Source organism: Planococcus citri, chromosome 1, assembly GCF_950023065.1.
Source record: "Planococcus citri chromosome 1, ihPlaCitr1.1, whole genome shotgun sequence".
NCBI lineage: Eukaryota > Metazoa > Arthropoda > Insecta > Hemiptera > Pseudococcidae > Planococcus > Planococcus citri.
This window is the reverse complement of record NC_088677.1, coordinates 41,741,551-41,763,165: the sequence shown is the minus strand read 5'-3', so window position 1 is coordinate 41,763,165 and position 21,615 is coordinate 41,741,551. Positions and strand designations below refer to the sequence as shown.

The 21,615-nt window shown below is 31.9% G+C and overlaps 1 protein-coding gene across 2 annotated transcripts in view; it reads right to left on the bottom strand.

Moving 5' to 3' along the window:
• The window catches only part of Dh31 (diuretic hormone class 2), a 44,238-nt gene extending 24,710 nt beyond the window's left edge, over positions 1-19,528 (bottom strand). The window contains exons 1-2 of one of the 2 annotated variants that reach the window (XM_065344941.1): positions 19,372-19,528; positions 16,843-16,936 (exon numbers count right to left, since the gene is read on the bottom strand). The gene's annotated coding sequence lies outside the window, so the exon portion shown is untranslated. The remainder of the gene's footprint in view (positions 1-16,842; positions 16,937-19,371) is intronic. The other variant, XM_065344942.1, reaches the window with a different exon arrangement.
• Between the last annotated feature and the right edge of the window lie 2,087 nt (positions 19,529-21,615).

Genomic DNA, 21,615 nt, shown 5'->3' with positions numbered 1-21,615 from the left:
TATGTAATCACGTGTTTACTCTGTTGGTTTAATTTTGAATTTTGCTGTCGGTAGTTCAAGTTTTCTTCATGACAGTTCCTACTTTGAGTCCCTACCTAGTCTGTAAATTGAAGCCTATCATTTAAAATGGAATAATTATTTTACGATTTCTTATAACGATGTAGGTGGGTAAGTACATAATTATTTGCAATAGGTAAGTATACTTACTTAATCAGAAAAAATCTTCTCGTCTTTCCTCCCCACATACTTTATGAATTTTTTTGTACAAAAAATTATCACGTTCTAATTCCATGCATACCTGGATTTCTTATAAAATGCTGGGCAAGAAAAGTAATTAATTGTCATTGATGAAATCTCACTTTTAAAAAAACAAATCATTTCGATGTAGGTATATAATTTAAACATCAATGCTTTTGGGCAAAAATTTATCAATTTTGAAAAATTCACCAGAAATGAGAAAACGTTTGGATCATTCAAGTGGCTTCACTAACTTATATAGGTATCTAGTATTTGAAAATTTTTAATTAAGTTTACCCCTTCAATTTTGAGGATAGACAATTTGTCATAATAACATTTTTTGTTCGTCCACTTGAGTACCTATACTATCGGGTGATGGGCATCATTCGAATGATTCAAATATTTTCTTATTTTTGATGATTTTTTTTTTAAATAAGTAAATTTTGAGTTTTGCAAAGCACGTCTCCTTCAATTCACAAGATAGGCCACTAGTCATAATAACGTTTTTTAACAGTTGGATTTTGACAGGCGATTTCCGAAACACCCTGTATGCAACCATGAAAAATTATCCCTCAATACCCAACAACTGTACTTTTTCATTTTTTAGGATCAGCAAACGTATGTTACATGCGTGTAGTTTGTACGTTAAGTTGCTGTAACGTCCTGTAAAATATTCGAAAATTGTAAACCTGTTGCGGAACACCCAGTAGTAGGTAATTATGTAATGACATGGCAATGCTGACATTCAACATCTGATTTGGTTTGAAATACGTAAGTACCTATATAAAAACTGAAAGGCAGCACCTAAAGAAAAAATTTCAAAGAAATTATTTCCAAGTTCTTATAGAGCTCGAATAAATCCTTAAAACAATTTATTATTCAACAGTACCATTATAAATGATGGTTGGTTCGTGTGAAATGGAATAGGAAACCTGTTAAACAACAATTAACACCAAAATAAACTGTCATGGAGCATTTTAATGAAAGGTGGCGTTTCTTTACGAGTCAAAATTTTCAAAAGGTGACTTGACACCCTCTTTATTTTCATACGTACCTAGACCTACGTAAACAACGACGAGAAAATCAGTTTATTATCTACTATAAGTATACCAATTCGACGCAGCTATTAAATAAAAAATTAATGCGTCTAACTTGTACACTTTTATATGAAATCTATGTACCTATTCAGATTTCTATGGTTATAAATCTGCACAACGATAAGTACATATCGTACATATATGTAGGTAATAAGATTAGGTAGGTAAGTACATACATATGTGTTTCATGTGTTTGATAAAAATCGTAGACATTTTTTTCATTTTCTATTATTTCCTGATTAATTTTATTCCATTTTCATTCATTTTATAAGTACAAAATAGGTATACGTATACGTACGTATTCAATAGAAAATATTGTTTACCTATAAAATTTAAATATTCCAAATCTTATTTAGGTATAGACTTATCCACGAACATGGCATACGAAGAACGTTTCCTTTCTCAAATTCTTTTTAACGAATAATCTTATCAATAATTAAATTTTCCACGTAAAGACGAGATTTTTGGAGTTTAAAAGATGAAAAAAAGAGCAACAGCTTAGCTATTCCATTATCAAAAACAAACAAAAAACTTTTATGAACTTTTCTCGGGCACTACGAAATTTTTTCGTAAATTTAGGTATCGAAAAAATAAAATTTAACGAAAATAACGAATTACTCGTTATTCATCGCGAATAGACGCGCTGTTGCGCCAGAGGTATTTTTCAATTGCAGGCGCAAGTACCTAGACCTATGTAGATGTATACGTACCGATAACCTATGCGTACGGGTACGGATAATAATCTGTGACATTTAAGAAAGACAAACGGTTGGCATAAATTACACGTCAGACAAACCAATAAACCATTTGGATTCTTTCACTAGACTATTTATTGTTATATGTATTTGACATTGCAACATTGTAATCCTGAGTCTGGAAAACATTTATCCATCAACGTCATCGTCTTAGCTTTGAAAATATTATAATAAAAATATTAAGTACTCGCGAACGGTGCTGTTTGGCACTACTTTGTATTATCCATCGCCTTCCTCCTCCCAGAGGATATTTTTATTTCGTTTTTGTTCCTAGCTTTTAATAATTTACGATCTTAATAAAAATTTAAAACTTATTTTTTAATGTTTCTGAATATTTATCGATTACTATATGATGAGGTTATCATTTGAAAATAAACTCAGAATGCTCACTGGCCGACAAAGTGTCTGACTAGGTGCTAAATTTATCCCCTCATAAAGGCCTTGTGGCATGTTGAGGCGGTGAGGGTGTGCCCAAATCTGTATCCAAATATTCAAACAATAAATTTATTAAAAAAAAAAAAAAAAAAAGGTGCTAAATTTATTATTCCTATTCCAATCTACAGTTCTACAAATTCGTGTTAAGAGAGTGCTTTGTGGTTTTCGTAGGATTCTGCAATGTACAGAATTCAGGATAAAAAAAAATGAAAAATTCCTGCTTGCGAATACATTTTAATAGGTAATTTTTCTGAAAATTCTCCAACTTGTATTGATTTTGTTATTTAGGGGGGAGGGGGGAGGAATCAGAAAATGGTGAAATTCTCGTTCTGGCTATTACCATTGCCATGACTTTATGCAAGTATGAAACCAGCTTGAATTTCCAATCGCTCTGCAGTTAGCATTGTCGATAAAAATGCCTAAAGTCTTGCATAAGTTTTCAAATTCTCTATGGAAATTCGTTTATGAGAAAATTAAACCGTAAATTTTCACAGATAGGTATAAGTAGGAAAAACGTCCTTCAAATAGATCCTTGAAATTAAAACCCTCTATAAAAATGATCGCGCTCTCTCTCTCTCTCTCTTTCTGGATAACTCACACCCACGATTTTTCGATGAATATTCGAGAAGACTGATCGTTTAGTCTGACTTGTTACGACATTAACCCCAATACTTTGTGTACATCGCTTTTAATTAGATATTTTATCTCGTTGGCCCGAAATTGTGTAGTTTTTTCACCCTCGAGGGATACTTTTTTTTATTTCGAAATACAGGTAGCTACGCGATGCCGTCGTAGCATCTTTAAGCGATGGAGAAATTTTCGTGCTTTCATCGACGTTTCATTATGAATTAATAGGTAGGTACTTCCGCATATTTCGCTACACGACCACGACTGCTCAGTGACCGTTTCGTGAACCTTGTAAAAGAGAGTCATATGAATTTCATTTTTTTTATGTAAGTATACATTTTTTCTTTCAAACATTTAAAAATTATTAAAATCTTGTTAAATGGTTTATCAACATCCAATGGTTACTCGCTGTGTTGAAAAATAAATTGCCTACCCATGTTGTTACCTACATATATGCACACAAAACGTTTCCAAAAAGACAACAAGAAACGTTTCAACTGCAAAAAGGAAAGAAATATTCATCCCAAGAAGAAATAAATTGGTAATTTAATTTTCAACGAAAATGAAATTTTGTTACCATTGAATTGTAAGGTTGTAAGTACAAATAGGTACTTACCAACTGCCTAGTGCCTATACCTACTTTATTTCCTCCCTTTAATTCTACATTTAATTTTGAATTCGAAACATGACGTATCGAATAAATTGATACCCACCTTATCCTAATTTTATCTATAGGTAGGTAGAAGGTACACCTTTATTCTAAATATAATTACATCGAATGCACAAAGATGCAAGACTAAAAAACTCGGAGTTTTTCATCGAGCCTGATCAACATGTAGGTACTAGGTATAGGGTAGTTAATTCAAAACCAATTCTTTTAGTAAAAAAAAAAAATCATTGACTGAAAAAAAATGATAAGGAAGTGTTAAGGCTATTTTCTAAAAAATAAAAAAGCTTATTCGGTCAAACTGTGTACAGAGACAGACACAAATTCAATGTAAATTTGTAAACCTTGGCTTGTTTTCGTTTTGTCGATGATTCGAAGGAAAAGGGATAGAAACTTCAGACCCTCTTTTTCTTTGGAAACGGTTCATTTGCTCTTCACAAATAACGATAGCGCCATTAAACGGCATTTTTAACGTTAGAAAAGGAAATTCCCAGAGGTTCTTTCATTATCCATCGCTACATTGTGTTAATTCTCTGAGTAGACGTTCTAATAAAACCATATCGAATAGGTTTGTATTCTTTCAAGTTTAACTCGAGTTTTACTCTACATGTTGCACTTTTTGTAGCTTTTTCTTATAATAAACAAGAATTCCAGACATGACACGTATTACGTACCTACTTTTAAAATTTTGAACTGGTTAATTTATTTTATAGTTCGGTTTCAAAAAATTACATTAGTGTTTTGAATTTTGAAAAAAAAAAAATGATTCATTAATTAAATTTTTGAACTTTAAATTTTGGATTCATATTTCAATGAGAAATTGAAAGAATTACTACATAAGAAAAGTTACACAGCTTTCAAAACTCAAATTTCACCCCGTGAAATATTGTATTATGTTAGTTTAACGCGGTATAGAAGAGCTACTTAAACCTCCATTCTGATTACAAATATTTATCGAGAAAACGGAACTGAAAACATGAAATTGAGATTTTTTCCTTTTAGGTTTCTGACATGATATTACATATACGTATAATGTCAACTTTTCTGGGTCAATCTTTTTGTTTATCATCCGAATGTATATTTTTTCGATCATATTTGTTTCAGAAATATGTCAAAAAGTCGTTTTATATTTTTTCAACATATCACTGAGATTTTACGGTTCATACTTATGCATAGATAGGATGAATAGGTACCTCTGTTTTGGGACAATTTGTATACCTATATTGTAAAATATACATAGGTAGCTTTTCATTTCGTTTTTTTTTTTTTTTTTTTTTTTTTTCATTTAAATAATAGATTTTTTGTAAAATCTATTAAAGGGAAAAACATATGATTGACGATAAAAAAATCAATTCAAACTTTGAGCTTTTTACTTCATAGAAACTGATTCGTTTCTTATTTGCTCAGTACCAACGAAAGCTATACCATACAGTCAACAAAATATCAGCTTTCACTCTTGATAAATAATGAGAATAAAGTGAAGAAGTTGAAATTTGCACATTTTTTTTTACTTTCCTTTTTCTGTCTGCTTGCTTTACTTATGGAAGGAAAGTCTGACGAAGGTAAACATTCCACACGAAATCATACCTATAAACGATAGACAGAAATTGAAATATTCTTGACAATGTTAGTAAATTATATCCTTGTAGATATTTTTAAATTTGGAGGAAATTTTTTTCAGTGCCTACCTAGTTTCAGGATCGTAGATATTTACTAGATTTCTACGGTGTTCTCTGTTATTTCGCTTTCATGCATTCAAATTTTAAACAATGAATAAACGCTAGCTTTAGGACAAGATTACAGGATTTCAATATTCGCACAATTCGGTGGATATCATTTTAATATTTTTTTTTCAGTCTTCGAAAGAACGAATTCCAAAACTTACAACTGCTTAATTTTGCGCAACAAATTTTCTTCTTCTATGTGGTTAATTATTTCACACTTTTAACGGAGTATACCTAGTTTCTCAAATCTACACTATGCAAATTTGACGTCACATTCAGTCGCGTACATGTGTAGTAGCATACACATATTATACTCGTACCTATACCTACCGATCAACTATCAAGTCTACCTCTCCTTTACTTATCGATGCTGTATATGTATTATGAAGCAATACTTTATAGGTGCTTGCTTATTAAGAAAACTTCATTTTTAAATTCATCAGGACCCTAAGCAATGGTCTATGAAGTCTCGACAAATGTCCTATTGTAATCATCCACAGATACTGCTAAGTGGCTATCCTTTTGATTAAATTTAAATTAGGTACGTACTTCCTCTGCCGCTGCATTTACAACCTGGCCCTGAAGTTACACTCTCATTTTGTGATTGAAAGTTTAAACAGAATCCTACCTATACCTACAAACATAAATTAATAGACTTATCTTCAATTCCCTCGTGAATTTTGGTAGGTACATAACTACAGTAGGTCTGGGTAGTAGGTACCTATGTATTTTTCTTTCTACGGTTCACAAATTTACGTTCAGTCAGTAAAAAAAAATTACAATCCTCACACCCTGCGTAAACCTGGTTCTAATGATTTGTTTTTATTATAGGTAAGCGCAGAAACTAAAATATTATAGATACGAGTTCTCTGGACCGAAACAAAATCATTGATCATTCCAACTTATTTTTTTCGATCTTTTTTTTCAAAAAAAATTAGGTATGTACGCGATGCGTATCTATTTTTTTTTTTTTTTTTTTTGAATTTAAAAACAAAACTTAGGTTTAAAAAAACAACCACCACAATTTCCTACTTTAGGATTTTTTCAAGGGGAAAGCAAAACACGATTTCCAAATTTTAAAAAAGTGAAATTTGGAAGCATTTTTTGGAAAAGCTTCAAATGGCAATTACATGTACTTAATTAGTACGTAATAAAATTACGTCTAAGCGATGAAGCAAGAGCATAAATTCTACAAAAAAATGTATTCAAAAAGGCAAAAAACGCTCATTTTTGAATGACAAATTTTAATCCATGAGGGGAGGGGAGGGGATGAGCCAATGTCCTCTGTGTCCCTTCTTGACTACACCATAAAACTTGAAACGCCAACTCAATTCGCAAGGTTATAACGAGAATAAGAGAGGGATTCAAAATCAGTTAGTTAAAATTTTTTAGTGGGTACTAAAAACTGCCGGATGAAAGTTCAACTTATTCATAATCAGTACGTATAAAAATAATAAAAAAATAAAAATTAAAACTTGAAAGCTATTATACCTAATACTTAACAGTATGGAAAAATCACAAAAAAAAACATTTTTACCCTCTTTTCTTTGAATACGATTCCTAATAGTATGGATACCTAATACCTATGTACTTGCTCATTTTTTCAATCTGACTTCTCTAATCATCTTCCCCCTCCCTTTCTCATCCCCCATTCGTCGTCGTCGTAGTCGCGCTCCTTTACAGGAGATAGCGTATATGTCCATCTATATTAGCCGGTATCTAGCGTATCTGATCGTTTCTTTCAGGGTCTTACTAAACGTGGTCAAAACGGTAAAAATATGAATGTGAGAAACTGTGACATATACTTACTACTGTTTGTTGAATTTTCCTAGGTGCTTGAGTATCCGTTTTTTTTTTATGATCTCAAAGTTTTCTTTTAGCTCCCTCCATTTTAGGAAAAAATGTTTGAAAAATTATGAAAATGCGGCCCGAATATGTTGACTTCTTTTAATCTCAGATCGCTGAGTTTGAATATGTATTCATTTTTCGATTTCAACTCCTCAGTACATGTTTACTTAGCCCCCCTTTTCCGCATCTGAAAAATTGTTTGGCATGATTTTCCTATTAGTTTCTTCATTCTTGTTTGCATTCAAAATTATGAGGGTTAAAAAATGGGAAATGAAAAAGAAGTATTTTCATGCATGTAGGTACCAATGACTTTTTTTTTTTGCTAAAATATTATGCTGTACTTGAACCGTTTCCTTCAAAATCCAAAAAGCATTCCTATCTATCCATAGATAACTTGAAGTTTTTTACGTTAGGAAAAAGTGACTATAATTTTTTACCCATTTTTTCCTGTTTTTTGAATAATTATGTAGTTTTCAAGTCATGACTCATGAGGGAATAAAATCGAAAATACCCGATTTATCTGATTATTTCTCAACATTTTTTTCTTCTCAATTTTTCAAACTGAAAACAAATGGTTAAGAATATCTGCAAAATTAAATACCTACGACTTCAAAACGATATGATCATAAAATGATAAATTAATCGTTTAATCAAGTAGGTACCTACATGCAGAATTCATTTCACCCTTCGCAGCAACGTTTTTTTCTCATCGCATTACATTCACATTCCTTTTCGATACCTATACCTAAGTATGTATTCTGATATACTGCTGGCGACGCGCACACTGGACCGGCCTAATGAAAAGTGCGCGCATGGACCCAAAAAAAAAATACCAAATGAATATGTTTTTTTTGGTCCTGTAGAAGGTACATGCTTCCCCGAACCCAAAAACACTCAAAACAAAATTTCCCATCGCCCCATCCCTCCCCTAACGCGACCGATCGTTGCGCGCGACATTGCACTGTCGCGTGACACAGCACATTGGCACTTATGCAGGTAATTGCTTGCTCTTAATTAGCGGGTAAAAACGCATGAAAATTTATGGAAAAAACTTGATTATTAAGAGAAAAGTGTACTTTTTTGAAATATTTGAACAAGATTCTCCTAATATGTTACTGTTTACAAAATAACTGGTAGCAAAATAAGCAGTACTTTTAAGCTGTTTTTACGTGTTCATTGTACAATTACTTATTTGGATCAAGGTGGATCAAAAAAATTTTCGTGAAAATTTATTAATTTCAATGTGTTTTTTACTATTACGATAGTTCCAGCTGCGGAAACTTGCGGATTTTCGATTTATTGACTACTTTTTCAAGTTAAAACGTGTGAAAGTTGCAAATTTTTGCTGAAATTGAACTTTCTGCAATCTTTCGTGTTTAGGGTTCCAAAAGTCTAAGACTCATGATCCGGGGGTTTTCGAATACGCTGAATCCATTTTTGACATCATTTTTGTGAAATTTCTTGAAGGTGGACCAGGGGAGGGGGGTCAAAATCCAAATTTCGCAAAAAAAGTCGTGTTTGGTATCAAAATATATGTTTTTCACCTCCCTGAATCTATTTCTGGAATCATTTTTGTGAAATTTCCCAAACGTGGACCAGGGGAGGGGGTCAAAATCCAAAATTTGTGAAAAAGCCGTGTTTGGTATCAAAATGTATGTTTTTCACCTCCCTGAAGCCATTTCTCACATCATTTTTGTGAAATTTCCCAAAGGTGGACCCGGGGAGGGGGAGGGTCAAAATCCAAAATTCGCAAAAATGTCGTTTTGATATCAAAATATATGTTTTTCACATCCCTGAATCCATTTCTCACATTATTTTTGTGAAATTTCCCAAAGGTGAACCCGGAGAGGGGTGTCGAAATCCAAAATTCACAAAAAAAGTCGTTTTGATATCAAAATAATATGTTTTTTGCCTCCCTGAACCCATTTCCTACATCATTTTTGTGAAATTTCCCAAAGATGGGCCAGGGGAGGGAGGTTGAAATCCATCTCATTTTTTGGAAATTTCCAAATTTCAACCCTCCTCCCTCCCATCTACCACCCCTTGAACCCTAAACCTCAGAATGTAGAAATTGTCATGTGTAAAATTCGAATTCTACGCCTTGGAAAACCTACATATCAATATGTATGATCATTTTTTTGAAAATTTTCACATTTCAATGCCCCAGCCCCCCACCCCTTGAACCCTGAACCTCGGAGCGTAAAAATAGTGCGAAATTCGAATTCTACGCCTTCGAAAACCTACATATCGATATGTATGATCATTTTTTTGAACATTTTCAAATTTCAACGCCCCAGCCCCCCACCCCTTGAACCCTGAACCTCGGGGCGTAAAAATAGTGTGAAATTCGAATTCTACGCCTTCGAAAACCTACATATCGATATGTATGATCCTTTTTTTGAAAATTTTCAAATTTCAACACCCCCACCCCCACTCCTTGAACCCTGAACCTCGGAGCGCAAAAATAGTGTGAAATTCGAATTCTACGCCTTCGAAAACCTACATATTGATATGTATGATCATTTTTTTGAAAATTTCCAAAATTTTGAGCGAGTACCACCCCCCCCCCAGTGGGGTTAGGGGTAAAACTGATACCAAAATCGAATTTATCGTGAAAAATTACATGAGGGAAGGTCATATTTTTCATGTCGTAGGCCATCATTTCTCAAAAAATTGACATGCGCGCACTTTTCATTAGGCTGGTCCAGTGTGCGACGTTATACATCCGCATTCAGCTTATCAGCATTCATAGAATTTTGTCGCATTTTTTCTTCGCCGATTCATGTAACTTGGATTCAAATTCGTCTCATCGGATAAGTTATCGTATCATAGTATAAATATAGATTACGAATATCTTTACTGATTTCGTAAAATTCACATGTCTGAACTATTTCCTGCCAAATAACACATCATGCAGCAAAAGCGCATAGATCGATTAATCACTTGCAATTTCAGAGCGGAGTGGCCTCTATTACAACTTCAAAGCGTCGAATGCGACGCTCAAATTTTAGTTTTGGACAAAAAGTTATTATCGTTAACTTTGTTTACTCGCCCAGGTGCATTTCATTTTCGCGATAATTTTAAAGTCTACGGTCCATTTTTGAAAAATCCACTCTGGAATCTGGCCCCTTCAATTAAGTCATGACTATCTCTCATCTGAATTGGGTAGGTATGTAATTTTTTGTTCAGTTTTTGATGAACACATGTGCTATACCGTTACCAACCCGCTCCGTGATCAAAAATTCATTTCAACCTTTTTTCTTCATTAAAAATGATGTTTGCTTTTCCAATTTTCAAGATAGGCTGTGTATATTCATCTGAATTTTTTCAAAATTGAAATTCGAATGTGCGTAAGGTTCTTCTAAATTTTAAATTGGTCGTGCTCACTCACTCTGAATACGCTGGCATAATTATAATGTTTGTTAAAGCGTATATACGTATAGGTATTAGGTAGGATATTAGTCATCACTTCATCATCTGAGAATCACGCGTCAATGATGATGACTTTTGCAAGAAATAAAAAAGAACAAAAATTCTAAACTTACGGCAAATTTTTTTAAAAAAATGTATTACCTATTAGGTAAGTACCTACCTATATATGTACTATATACCTAGGTACCTATATAAGAATGTTGCATTCGTACAAAAAGACACAACAAAACAAAAATATCGAAAACTTTCTCTGCTAACTTACTTTCCATTCGAATCTATCCCGCCACTTATTGGAAAATTTCTGGCTACATGTCACCACGTACTTAGGCTTATTTTCAAAAAGGATTATAGGAAAATACGATTCATCAATTGTTATTTGAAAAGTGATCCGATTTGGGAAATATGTTTTCATCTTGGTACCTAATCTATAGTAGAGCTTCAACTATAAACTTTAAATTGTTAGGTTAATTATCACTGTTAAGCTCTTTGGTTTCATAGATTAGATTGTGATATTGTTACAAAATTTCGGTGAAGTTATTTAATACCGGCCTCCACTACCTACTAATAAGACTTATACAACTTGAGAAGTAATTCTCACGAATACCTATTACACCCAAATATTTGAAGTCGTCCCCTCACCCGCACCAAAAAAAATGTATCAAAAATGATCTGAAAATCATATAATTTGTTTCAATTTGGTAATACCATACAAAATTCAAAAATATATAGAAGAACAAATTAGCGCCGAAATTGGATCCTTCATTTTAATAGGTACCTACCTACCTATATTTCACGCTGTACAATATGAATGAATAATTAGGCTGTAATTTTGAAAAAGCAGTAATCAAGTTGTCGAATGAATGCTACATATTTAGACTACCTAATTTTTTCTTCATTTAAGTAATAAGTTTATCCAGAGAATTTTAAGTAGTCAACTATTAATAGCAGAGATTAAATTATATCGCCTCCAGTTCGTTAATGGTAACATTGTTGAATAATTTTTTAGTCGAGTTGTTCATTTTTTTGATACTTTTAATGTCTTAAATAAGTACCTACGTATATTTTCAATTGAAAAAACAAGTTGGAATAAAATGTACCTACCTAAATGGGAAATAATTGAAAAATATTTCTTGATCGATGGATATTTCGCTTGTAAGGTAAGTAAGTATATTTTTTTATTAATGTTTACACAAACGGTCACAAGTAATCGAATTGAATTTAACTCAAGTAGGTATTTCATTTCACAAAAAACCCCCGTAAAGTAAATATTTACTACCGGATTTAGGTAGTTTCATTAGGTTTTCTAAAAATACTCGTATATGAGATGGGTAGTTTGGAAAAATACTGAAATCTATGATAGAACAATTTTTAACTGTTTTAAAATACTTTATTCAGAGGTAGGTATCTCTTTAATAGAGGAGAATTAAAATAATTTGCAAGAGATGGGGAGTATTTACGAAAATTTCACATACCGTCATTTAAAAAGTAATAGGTATGGTTTTTGGAGAAAGAGCATACCTAGTTAATGTATTAACGTACTTGGTAGGTACTTGTAAAGGTATCTACTTGTACTTGGCTTTATGATGCGTATCGTTGTATCGTTGGTTGAATAGTATCAAGCCATTTTTCCTCTGTTTATTATCATACAAGAAATTTGTTTCGTCATAAATGCCTGGAATAAGAACTGCTTAAATCATTTCGATATGTTGGTAGGTATAGGTACTTCTCTATCTAGATAGAATCTGCCACTTATACTATACTGATACACAATCGAATCAACTACATATATAAGCTTTTCCTAACCACGCACAAAGGTGTATTTTTACGACTTTGTTGTAAAATTTTATTATTCTTGTTCTGTATGAACATTTTTTCCAAATAATTTTAAACAAAAAACTGCACCTGTGAAGCTTTCTCATTATTATAGGTGCCTAGTTCAAGATTTTGTTGTTGTAATGTATTTTATTTTACGACATCCGTAATCTAATTTTACGCATACGTTATTTTTAACGCTTTCGAATAATGGCAAATGACTAATCATCGAGAGTGGCTGAGAAAATTTTTTTCAAAATTGCTTCCCGTCAAATTGCAAAAGGCTAAAAAACCGTAGGTATACCTACATAACAAGTGAAAGCTAATTTTATCTACTAAATTATCGTGGGCAGTTATATATAGGTACTTCAAAGATTTCCCAGGATCAACTCGAAAACGTGCATTTATTAGTACTTAATACAAAATTTTCTCTCGAAACCTATTATTGAATTTTTTTTAAAAAAGGGTATTCATTTTGAGGTATGTAGGTACCTACCTAAAAGGTTTTGAAGAGGGTATCGGAATGAACAATTTCTTTCAAAGTTCACAAAAATCAGAAATATCTATGTGCAAAAATGTGTGATTGAAGTTCGTTTTCATTCAGCATTTTTTTTCGTAGTGTACATTTACAATTACATATATCCAACATTTCCAAAACCTTGTTCTCTCAAAGGTAGAGGGGGAACAGTGGGGGTTAGGTTACTAAACCGTAAACCTTCATCATTTTCGTTTTTATATGTAATTATGATATTTTCTCACATTTTCCTTCCCTTAAACGTATAGGTAATGCATACAATTCTTAGCGTTCTATTTTAAGGCAGTCGGTTGTTGCAGACAACTCTGTTTTTGTTTAACAATTTGTACAACTTGAGCCGCCAGTTTAAAATATTCCTTCTTATACAATAATCGTTTAAATGGAAACTTGAAAACATTCTCAGATTTTAAGAACATTTTAGGTTAATTTTTCCCCTTTGGTTGGTATTACTCGTATTTGCAATGCGCGGTCAACAATTTTCAAGACGCCTAAAAATGTAATTTTCATCGTAGCTATGATTCATGTGAAAAGCGCCTTGATTTTGCAACTGTCTTAATGGAGTAGTCTGACATGTCATTTAACCCGACTGTACGATGTCTTATAAACCAGAATGAATTATAAAAGCTTAACCCATTATGTATACACAATGATTTTTCGTAGCCTATTCATTTTGTAATAGCTACAATTTGTTTGCCATCAAAAAGATTTTCAAATCCGTTTTACCATTCTTTGTGTAAGTAGGTAGGTGTCTTGGTATGGGCAGTATGACTTGGAAAGTATTCGTCTACGTACCTATGAACATTTTAATTTATTGGAATAAGAAGTAATTTCCGATTTGGTACGTCTTACATTAGTATACATTATACAAACATAATTATAGGTAAGTCTAAGTAGGTACTATAACATATTTTGAATGAAAAATGTTTTGGTTCAAACAAAGAAAAAATATAGAGTGTTGGATGGGTCCCTAATTAGGTATACTTACCTATGTACCTAGTTATTGAAAAAAAAAGTCAAGTTGCAATGTAAACGAAAACGTTTAAATGATTGTTTATTCGATTTTGAATTGAACCCTCACAATTTAGTCAATTTTTTTAAGGCTTCATCTACGTATACAGAATACAAAAGATTGATGACAGACATTTTCAACATCTGCTTTGAAGATTTAGTGAAGGTTTTTGACTTTTATTCAACAGTTTGCGATATCTACTTACACGCAGACCTACCTATTCTTTGAATTTACAGAAAAGGTTTCATTTTTTTTACGAATAAAAATTATGCAGAATATTTTATTTTGTATTCAACGCGAAATTATGAAATGGCATTCCTAAAAAGGTAAGTAATAATTTACTACAACTTACTAGGTATGTATTTACCTATTTATCAATTCATTCGTTCATTTTTTTGCTATAAAAGACAAAATTTAATGCCTTTTAATGAAGAGATACCCTCGCAAGGGTAGCTTGGAAGAGTGAGCAGGGTTGTACAAAAACGGTGTTTTTTTTTGTTTAAAACGTCTTTTTTGTTTTAAAACTGTTTTTTTTCTTGTTTAAAACTATGGTTCACCAGACATCAATTTTTAAGATGTGACGTCATAAAATAGCTATAAAGCTTAAGAAATATTGAAAAATTGGAATCAAAACACAAAATTTGTCTCCAAAAATACCGTTTGTTCAATTTCACTTTTTTTCAACAAGAAACTAAAAAAAACGTGTTTTTTTTAGGAAATTGGAGTTGAAAAAAACACGTTTAAAACAAAAAAAAACACTGTTTTAATCGGTTTTAAATGTTTTTTTTTGTTTGAAACATCGTTCTGTTTTTTTTTTCATTTGTTTTAAACGTGTTTTAAACATGTATAAAACATTTTTGTTTTAAACATGTACAACCCTGAGAGTGAGCAAATAGTGAAAAGTTATTCATTTATGAGAAGTCGATTAAAATGAAATTTTTAAAAAAAGTAGGTATTATGCATAACTTTATGGCATTTTGAATATTTAAACAACAACAACGATTTGTCTAATTGAGATTTGCAGGCATCAATAGAATGCATTCATCGTATTACAAAAATGAGCAAATGCCCAAGTTTTCTGAGGTTGATTATGGTGATTCTGTATAGTATAATAGGTGACGTATGGTACATAGTTGGTAGAAAGAAAAAAACATTGAAATCAATTTTTAACCACGAGGGTTGAAACGGTGGGTAGTGAATACATAGAAAAGTGGAAAAAGTGGACTAAGTACCAATAGCAGATTTTTTAGGGGAGGTGGGATAAATCTCGTAATTTATAAAAGCGAAAAATATGTGTAGGTATTCATTTATTTCGTCAGATAAGTGCCTAGGTGGTATTTTTCAACCCTTTTCGAAGAATTATCTACTCACCACTGACTTTCATTCATAATTGATAAAATAAATATAGAACCAATAAGTGTTCACGTTGAAATTATTATTTCTTTGATGATGGAAATTTTTAAAAATTGACTAGAGATTGAATCTTTTAACTGTATCCTGTTCTTCGAATCCTCTAATTTGAAAAAAAAACCACATGGTTCGAAATACATATAAGCCCATGCAAGGTTTTCCATGTTAAAAAGGAAATTTTCAAACCATTGTACAAATTCTCAGCCAAAAATCAATCATTAGGTATCCAAGTCAGATAATTATTTAGATTACGTATTCGTATTTTTACTCAGATCGTTAACGATTCAAGTTGTGCTCAATCTTATACGCCCCTTTTCCCTTCTGAAAATGATATTTTTTTGGAAAAATGCCTTCCAAATGTTGTTATTTTTACTTTTGAAGCTGTATGTAAGTAGGTGCCTATGCTGAAGTGAATTTCTTATGATGTTTTTTTGTCAAGTTGGAGAGAGGGTTTCATAAACAAGTTATTAATTGACTTCAAAAGAACTACGGCTCGCAATCACCAATTTTCTTACTGAGTTTACAATTTCGGAACAGTAGAGAATTCAATAGGTATCTACTACCTACTTTTATGTATTATTTCCACATTACAGTTTTTCTTTTTTTTTTTTTTTTTTTTTTTTTTTTAGAGGTTTACATCACTGAATATAAGATGATTTCGGACACATTCATAAGCAGTGAAAAACGCTTAAAATGGCAAAAAAAAAACGCAAAAATATTTTTGTAATTTATATATTGGATCTAAGCTGAGATACTCTTACCGGAAATTTTTGGAGGCATCAGAATTTTTTCAAATTTGTGTCCACAATTTTTGGCAAAGATTTGAGAATGAGCCAAAATTTTCAGTTAAAAACGAAAAAACTTCAAAGTTGTTTTAGAATTTTTTCTACAAAGTACATGGGTGTTGATTTTTTTGTTTCTAAAAATTAACTTCCAATTGGATTTTTAAAAAAAGTAGGTACCTACATGTAGCAGATTTTGAATTTTATTCAAGATTTTTTAAAATTTAAGGCATGGTGACTTTTTACCAAATTTAAATTAGTTCAGTACTATTCGGAAAGCATGGAAAAAACTAATGGGTAAGTTGTATGGTTCATTTTTTGTGGATATCAAATGAAACCTATCACTATACGGATACTGCAGCCCAATATCCTCTTGCCAATTTACAACTGACTTAAAAACTACACTCTTTAAAATTTAGAATAAGCACGTAGCTATTAAAAAAAGTGCACCCCAACTGAAAGTCGTACTTACCGATGTATCGTTATCCGGTTTGTATCGAAGTAAATTTAATTTTGTTGGTGATTTTACCAATGTTTCAGCCTAAGTTACCTGCAGAAATGGGTATCTAGAACAAAAAGTAAGAAATATTACTTACCACAGCCAATTTCATACACTTCGTACGCACTAAGGCCCAATGTCTAAATATAGGTACCTAAGTACTTATTTTAAAATGAAAAAATACTACAGGGATATCCACAAATAGATCATTACAGCATTTAAATATTTTCTAGAATGAACGAATTAGAGTTTTTTTTTTTTAACGAAGAGACAGGCATCTGTATAGGTATTGTCATTGAAGTGGATTAATCAGGCAGAATGAAGTTGGGCGTTGTTACCTTTCATCTTTCGAAATTTGAAAAGTTTATCATCAATATTCAAGAGAGCGTTTTTGTTAGAAAATGAGTTCACAGAAAAATTAAGCAATTTCATAAAATGTTGCTGGCAACTTTTACTCTTCATGTATTCCTCTCTTAAGTATTACAGATATCATTATAATAAAAATAATTACCAAGACGTGAGAAACAATTTTCCTTATAGCAACGTAATGAAATTTTCATATACGTACCTATTCGTAACTGACCAAAAAATAAATTTAGCAGTTGAGGGGAAAAATGTACATTTCTAGGTAAGCAATTCCGAGTATAAATAGGCCTAATAAATCATCGCGAGAGTAACCGACTAATTTTGAAAAATCTTCGATAAAAAATGTCGATCGCTTTTTGAAGTTGTAATTTTAATTTTCTTAAAACTTCGTTAGGTACAAAAAAGTATAGCCTATTAGTGGCGTTCGGTTACAACGAAAATTTTCAACAGAATAGCTAACGATGTTCAAAGATTTAACAACTCGACGACACAGTAAAGTAAATCGGAAACGGTATCATTCATTTTGAGACACTTGGTTCGTCTTATGTTTAATATGCGTGTAATTCTTTCATTTTTAGGTTTTTAATTTTTAATTTTCAGTTTACGTAAAGCTGGTATCGCGCGGAAAAACGTTCTTGTCTCATCTTCATTTCACTTTGACGCGGTTTTAAAGGCACAAAAAAGAAATAGGCTGAATTGAAAAAAAATTCCAATAAAAACAATTTTTCCAACGAAACAAATTTCTCCGTTCGTCTAGGGAAAAGTGATGCTAGATAACGCCGAGGCTTATGTAAAAAAGCTGCCAAATTATGGTCGTGTTGAATTTTCAATACGCGTGTTTCAATTCAATTCGAAAAGTAAATGGGATACCTGTAGTATCAATTGATTTATTATAATGCAATTCTGCATTGGAATTTTAACAAATTTCTAAAACATGGAAATAAGGCAAACGATTGAAAAATACGTACACCTAGCTATTCGTCTGTTTAGCTGACTTCTGCCTCACGACGACGTGGCAGAATACACGAATACGAGATACATAGTTTTTTTTTGAGTAGGGGAAAAATCATTATCATGCATAAGTGAAAAATGAATGACCCTTTAATACAATCTCTTCTGAAAAAAGTCCATGAAAGTCTGAACTAAGTATCTCTGTTTGGTAAAGTGTTCAAAAAAGAATACTTAAAAGTGAAAAGAATATAGAGACAAAAGTTAACTCGAATGGTTTCTTTTAACTTGCAAAAAATGTATTTATTCATTTTATTGTGTAGGTAGTTTTTTCAACCCTTCCAAAGAATTATCTGCCGCTGATTTTCTCCAAAATTGATAAAAGTAAGTGTAGAACCAAGAGTGTTTAAGTTGAAATCATCGGTGAAAATTATATGTAAGTACGTACATCAATAACAACACATCGATATTTAATGCCGAAAACCCTACCTAATGATTGTGCATCGACGAGTACCATCAGAAATGTTTTCATACTTATTCATTTCCATTCAATTCGTGATTTGATGCGTTATGAATTCCAATAAAAAATAAAAATCGTCTCGATAAAAATTGCCGCAAATACTCGATCCTCTGCACCGATAGAATTTGTGCAAACGAAACAGTTGGTTCATTTTCAACAGGTAATAATATGCGGGTAGATGTATAGGTAACACATGGCAATGATAATGCTGCGAAAATCGTTTCACTTTTCATTTCAGACAATTGCTCGCGAAATGCGAAAATATTTTATACTCAGCAACTTCATATTTTTCTCGTTTACTTATTCAAAAATATTTTTAAGACAAGAATTCGATTTCGTAAAAAAAAATGTATGCTTTTCGAGGTGAAAACATACCGGCATCGAGAAAGAACAGAAGTCTACATCTCAATAAAATTTCAGAAAAATTAAATGGGTACCTACTCGAAAATGTCCACGAATAAAGACTGAACACAGATTTACACAAATAAAATCTGATAATGTACCTATTTATATTTGTACGATGGATAAGGCCCTGTCTCGTAAATATTAACAATTATTTTCAACTAGGTACATAAGAAAAAAATAATTCTTACATTTAAATAAAAAATTCAACGCATAAACAAGCTGAAAAAAATTCAACGAAAAAAAAACGGGAAAAAATTACTTACGGTATTTTGTTAAAAACGTATTTCAAAATCGAGGTTCAACTTTTAAAAAATTGCAACGTTGAGAGGTAATACGGATGCTGAAACAGTGACTGAACAATGAAGTAGAATTCGAACTTAGGCTTTTACACGTACCGTTATATGAACGACTATAACGTCATATAAAGCTCATGACGCTTTTGCCCAAACCACGCCTCCATCCCACGATGAGGTCCAATCGAATTTGTTCATCATTTTTATTATTTATTTATTAATACACAAATTTCAGCAATTTCAAACTTTCTTCTGATGACTCATATTTAGTATACATATGTAGTGTACCTACTACCTACTCTACTTTTGAAAATCACTTCGCAGTTTTAAATCAAACGTGCCGTTGGAAGCATCAACCTGTTTCAAAGTGTAGAATGTGCCTAACTATCTACCCACTCGAATATAAGCCCAATATTGTTCATTTTTAACGTAAGGAATATACAAAATAATAATTTAAAGTCATCTTTTTTGAAAATTTTAAATAAAATACTGCCCGTCATTGTTAGGTATTAGATAAGTATACTCGTACTTACTTTTGAAACTCTTGTTCAAAATTTCAAACTCGAAATTATGACCACAGACCTACGTACTTGTACTTAGGTAGCCGATTTCCTTATTTACGATGGTACCTACTTATAAGTATTCGCATTTTTACGCGAGTTCATTAATCCACAATACATTACAACCTTTTTTTCTCAATACTTACCTACGAATTAAGTACATATTTCCAAAAAATTTCTGCTTTGAAATTAAGTTGTCATTCGCTAATTTTCTCGTATATATAGGATGTACCCATTTTTTTGATAAATAGATGACCACGTAGGAAGAAGATGGTCATGTGTTGATGGAATTATGCCTCAAGTTTTTCCCCCGCATCAAGAAAACGTTTAACAAAAACAAAGTATATTTTGCTCTCATTAAAAAACAATGCACTTACCTTTGAACATTTACAGTAGTTAAGCACATTTAATCAAGAAGGCAGCTAAGCTACGGTACAAACAACCATTTCCCAACAAATAATTCAATTTAATAATTAAGGATAGTTCGTAAATACAATTAGCCAACTTTGTCAAATGTTTGTTCTCTTTTGGTTTCCATTTTACGTAAAAGTGCAGTAGGTATCGTATCAGGATTGAAAACAAATGTTTTCAGACTCACTCATAGCCGTCATATAATTCACTGGTCTAGTAAAGTGAGTAATTAAAAAATGTATTTTTGTTTTGATGGATAGCCTTATACGATATTAATTATCGAAACATGTAAATTTATGAAGGTGAGTAAGTACTTATGAATTACTATCCATGTCAACAGTTTTGAATTGTTTCAACTTCGGATTAGATTATAGAGGGGGGGAGTGAAATTCCTCCGAATTCATGTACCGAATTAATTATGGGAGGGGGGAGGAGGGATAATTTTGATAAATTTGTTAAAAGTAGGTACCTCTTTTATGAATAATTATGATCATTCTGAAGGGAAAATCCTTATCTGTCCGAACCTGAGTTTCGAATAATCCAATTTCGCAAACGGACGCAGTACGCAGTAATTGTCATCTGTGATATATTTTTATTTGCCTCTCGCGATAATGCGACAGGCAGAAACTAAACGCCTTAAAATTATTCTAAAGTCAGCTGCGAATGGGGAGAGCGGGAAGTTAAGAAATAAATCGGTTGGTTGAGCTTATACGTTTCTCTTCAAATTTCATTAGGTGAAAACCAAACAAATTCTAAATTTTTCCATCAATTTTCTTAAAACTGTAAAATTTATCACCACTACTTAATAAACCTTGAGGTAAAAGAAGGAGTACCTAAAAAAAATTACATTACATATCTATAATTCCTGATGCACTGTTTAGTACGAGTACTTCCTCTCGACGTCTCTCAGAACATCACAACAAACGAAAAACTATCCAATTGGAATTTTATTAGGTACACAGTTTACTTCAAAAGAATAGTTGATAAACTTTGGAAAAGATACAAAATTCAAGTACGTATCGTATTATAGCGGCTGATTTTTAAAAAATTCGCAGCACAATAAAATGACAAAAAAATAACCTGATTATTTTTTAAAAACATTTCTAATTGTACAGAAAAAAATTATTGAATCAAAACGTTTGTCATCAAAAAGAGAAAAAATGCGAAATGATGACAGTTTTGGTGAATCGTAAAACCTTCAGTTTTCTTTTTAGTACTCGCATTTCGGTAGGTATTTGGACTG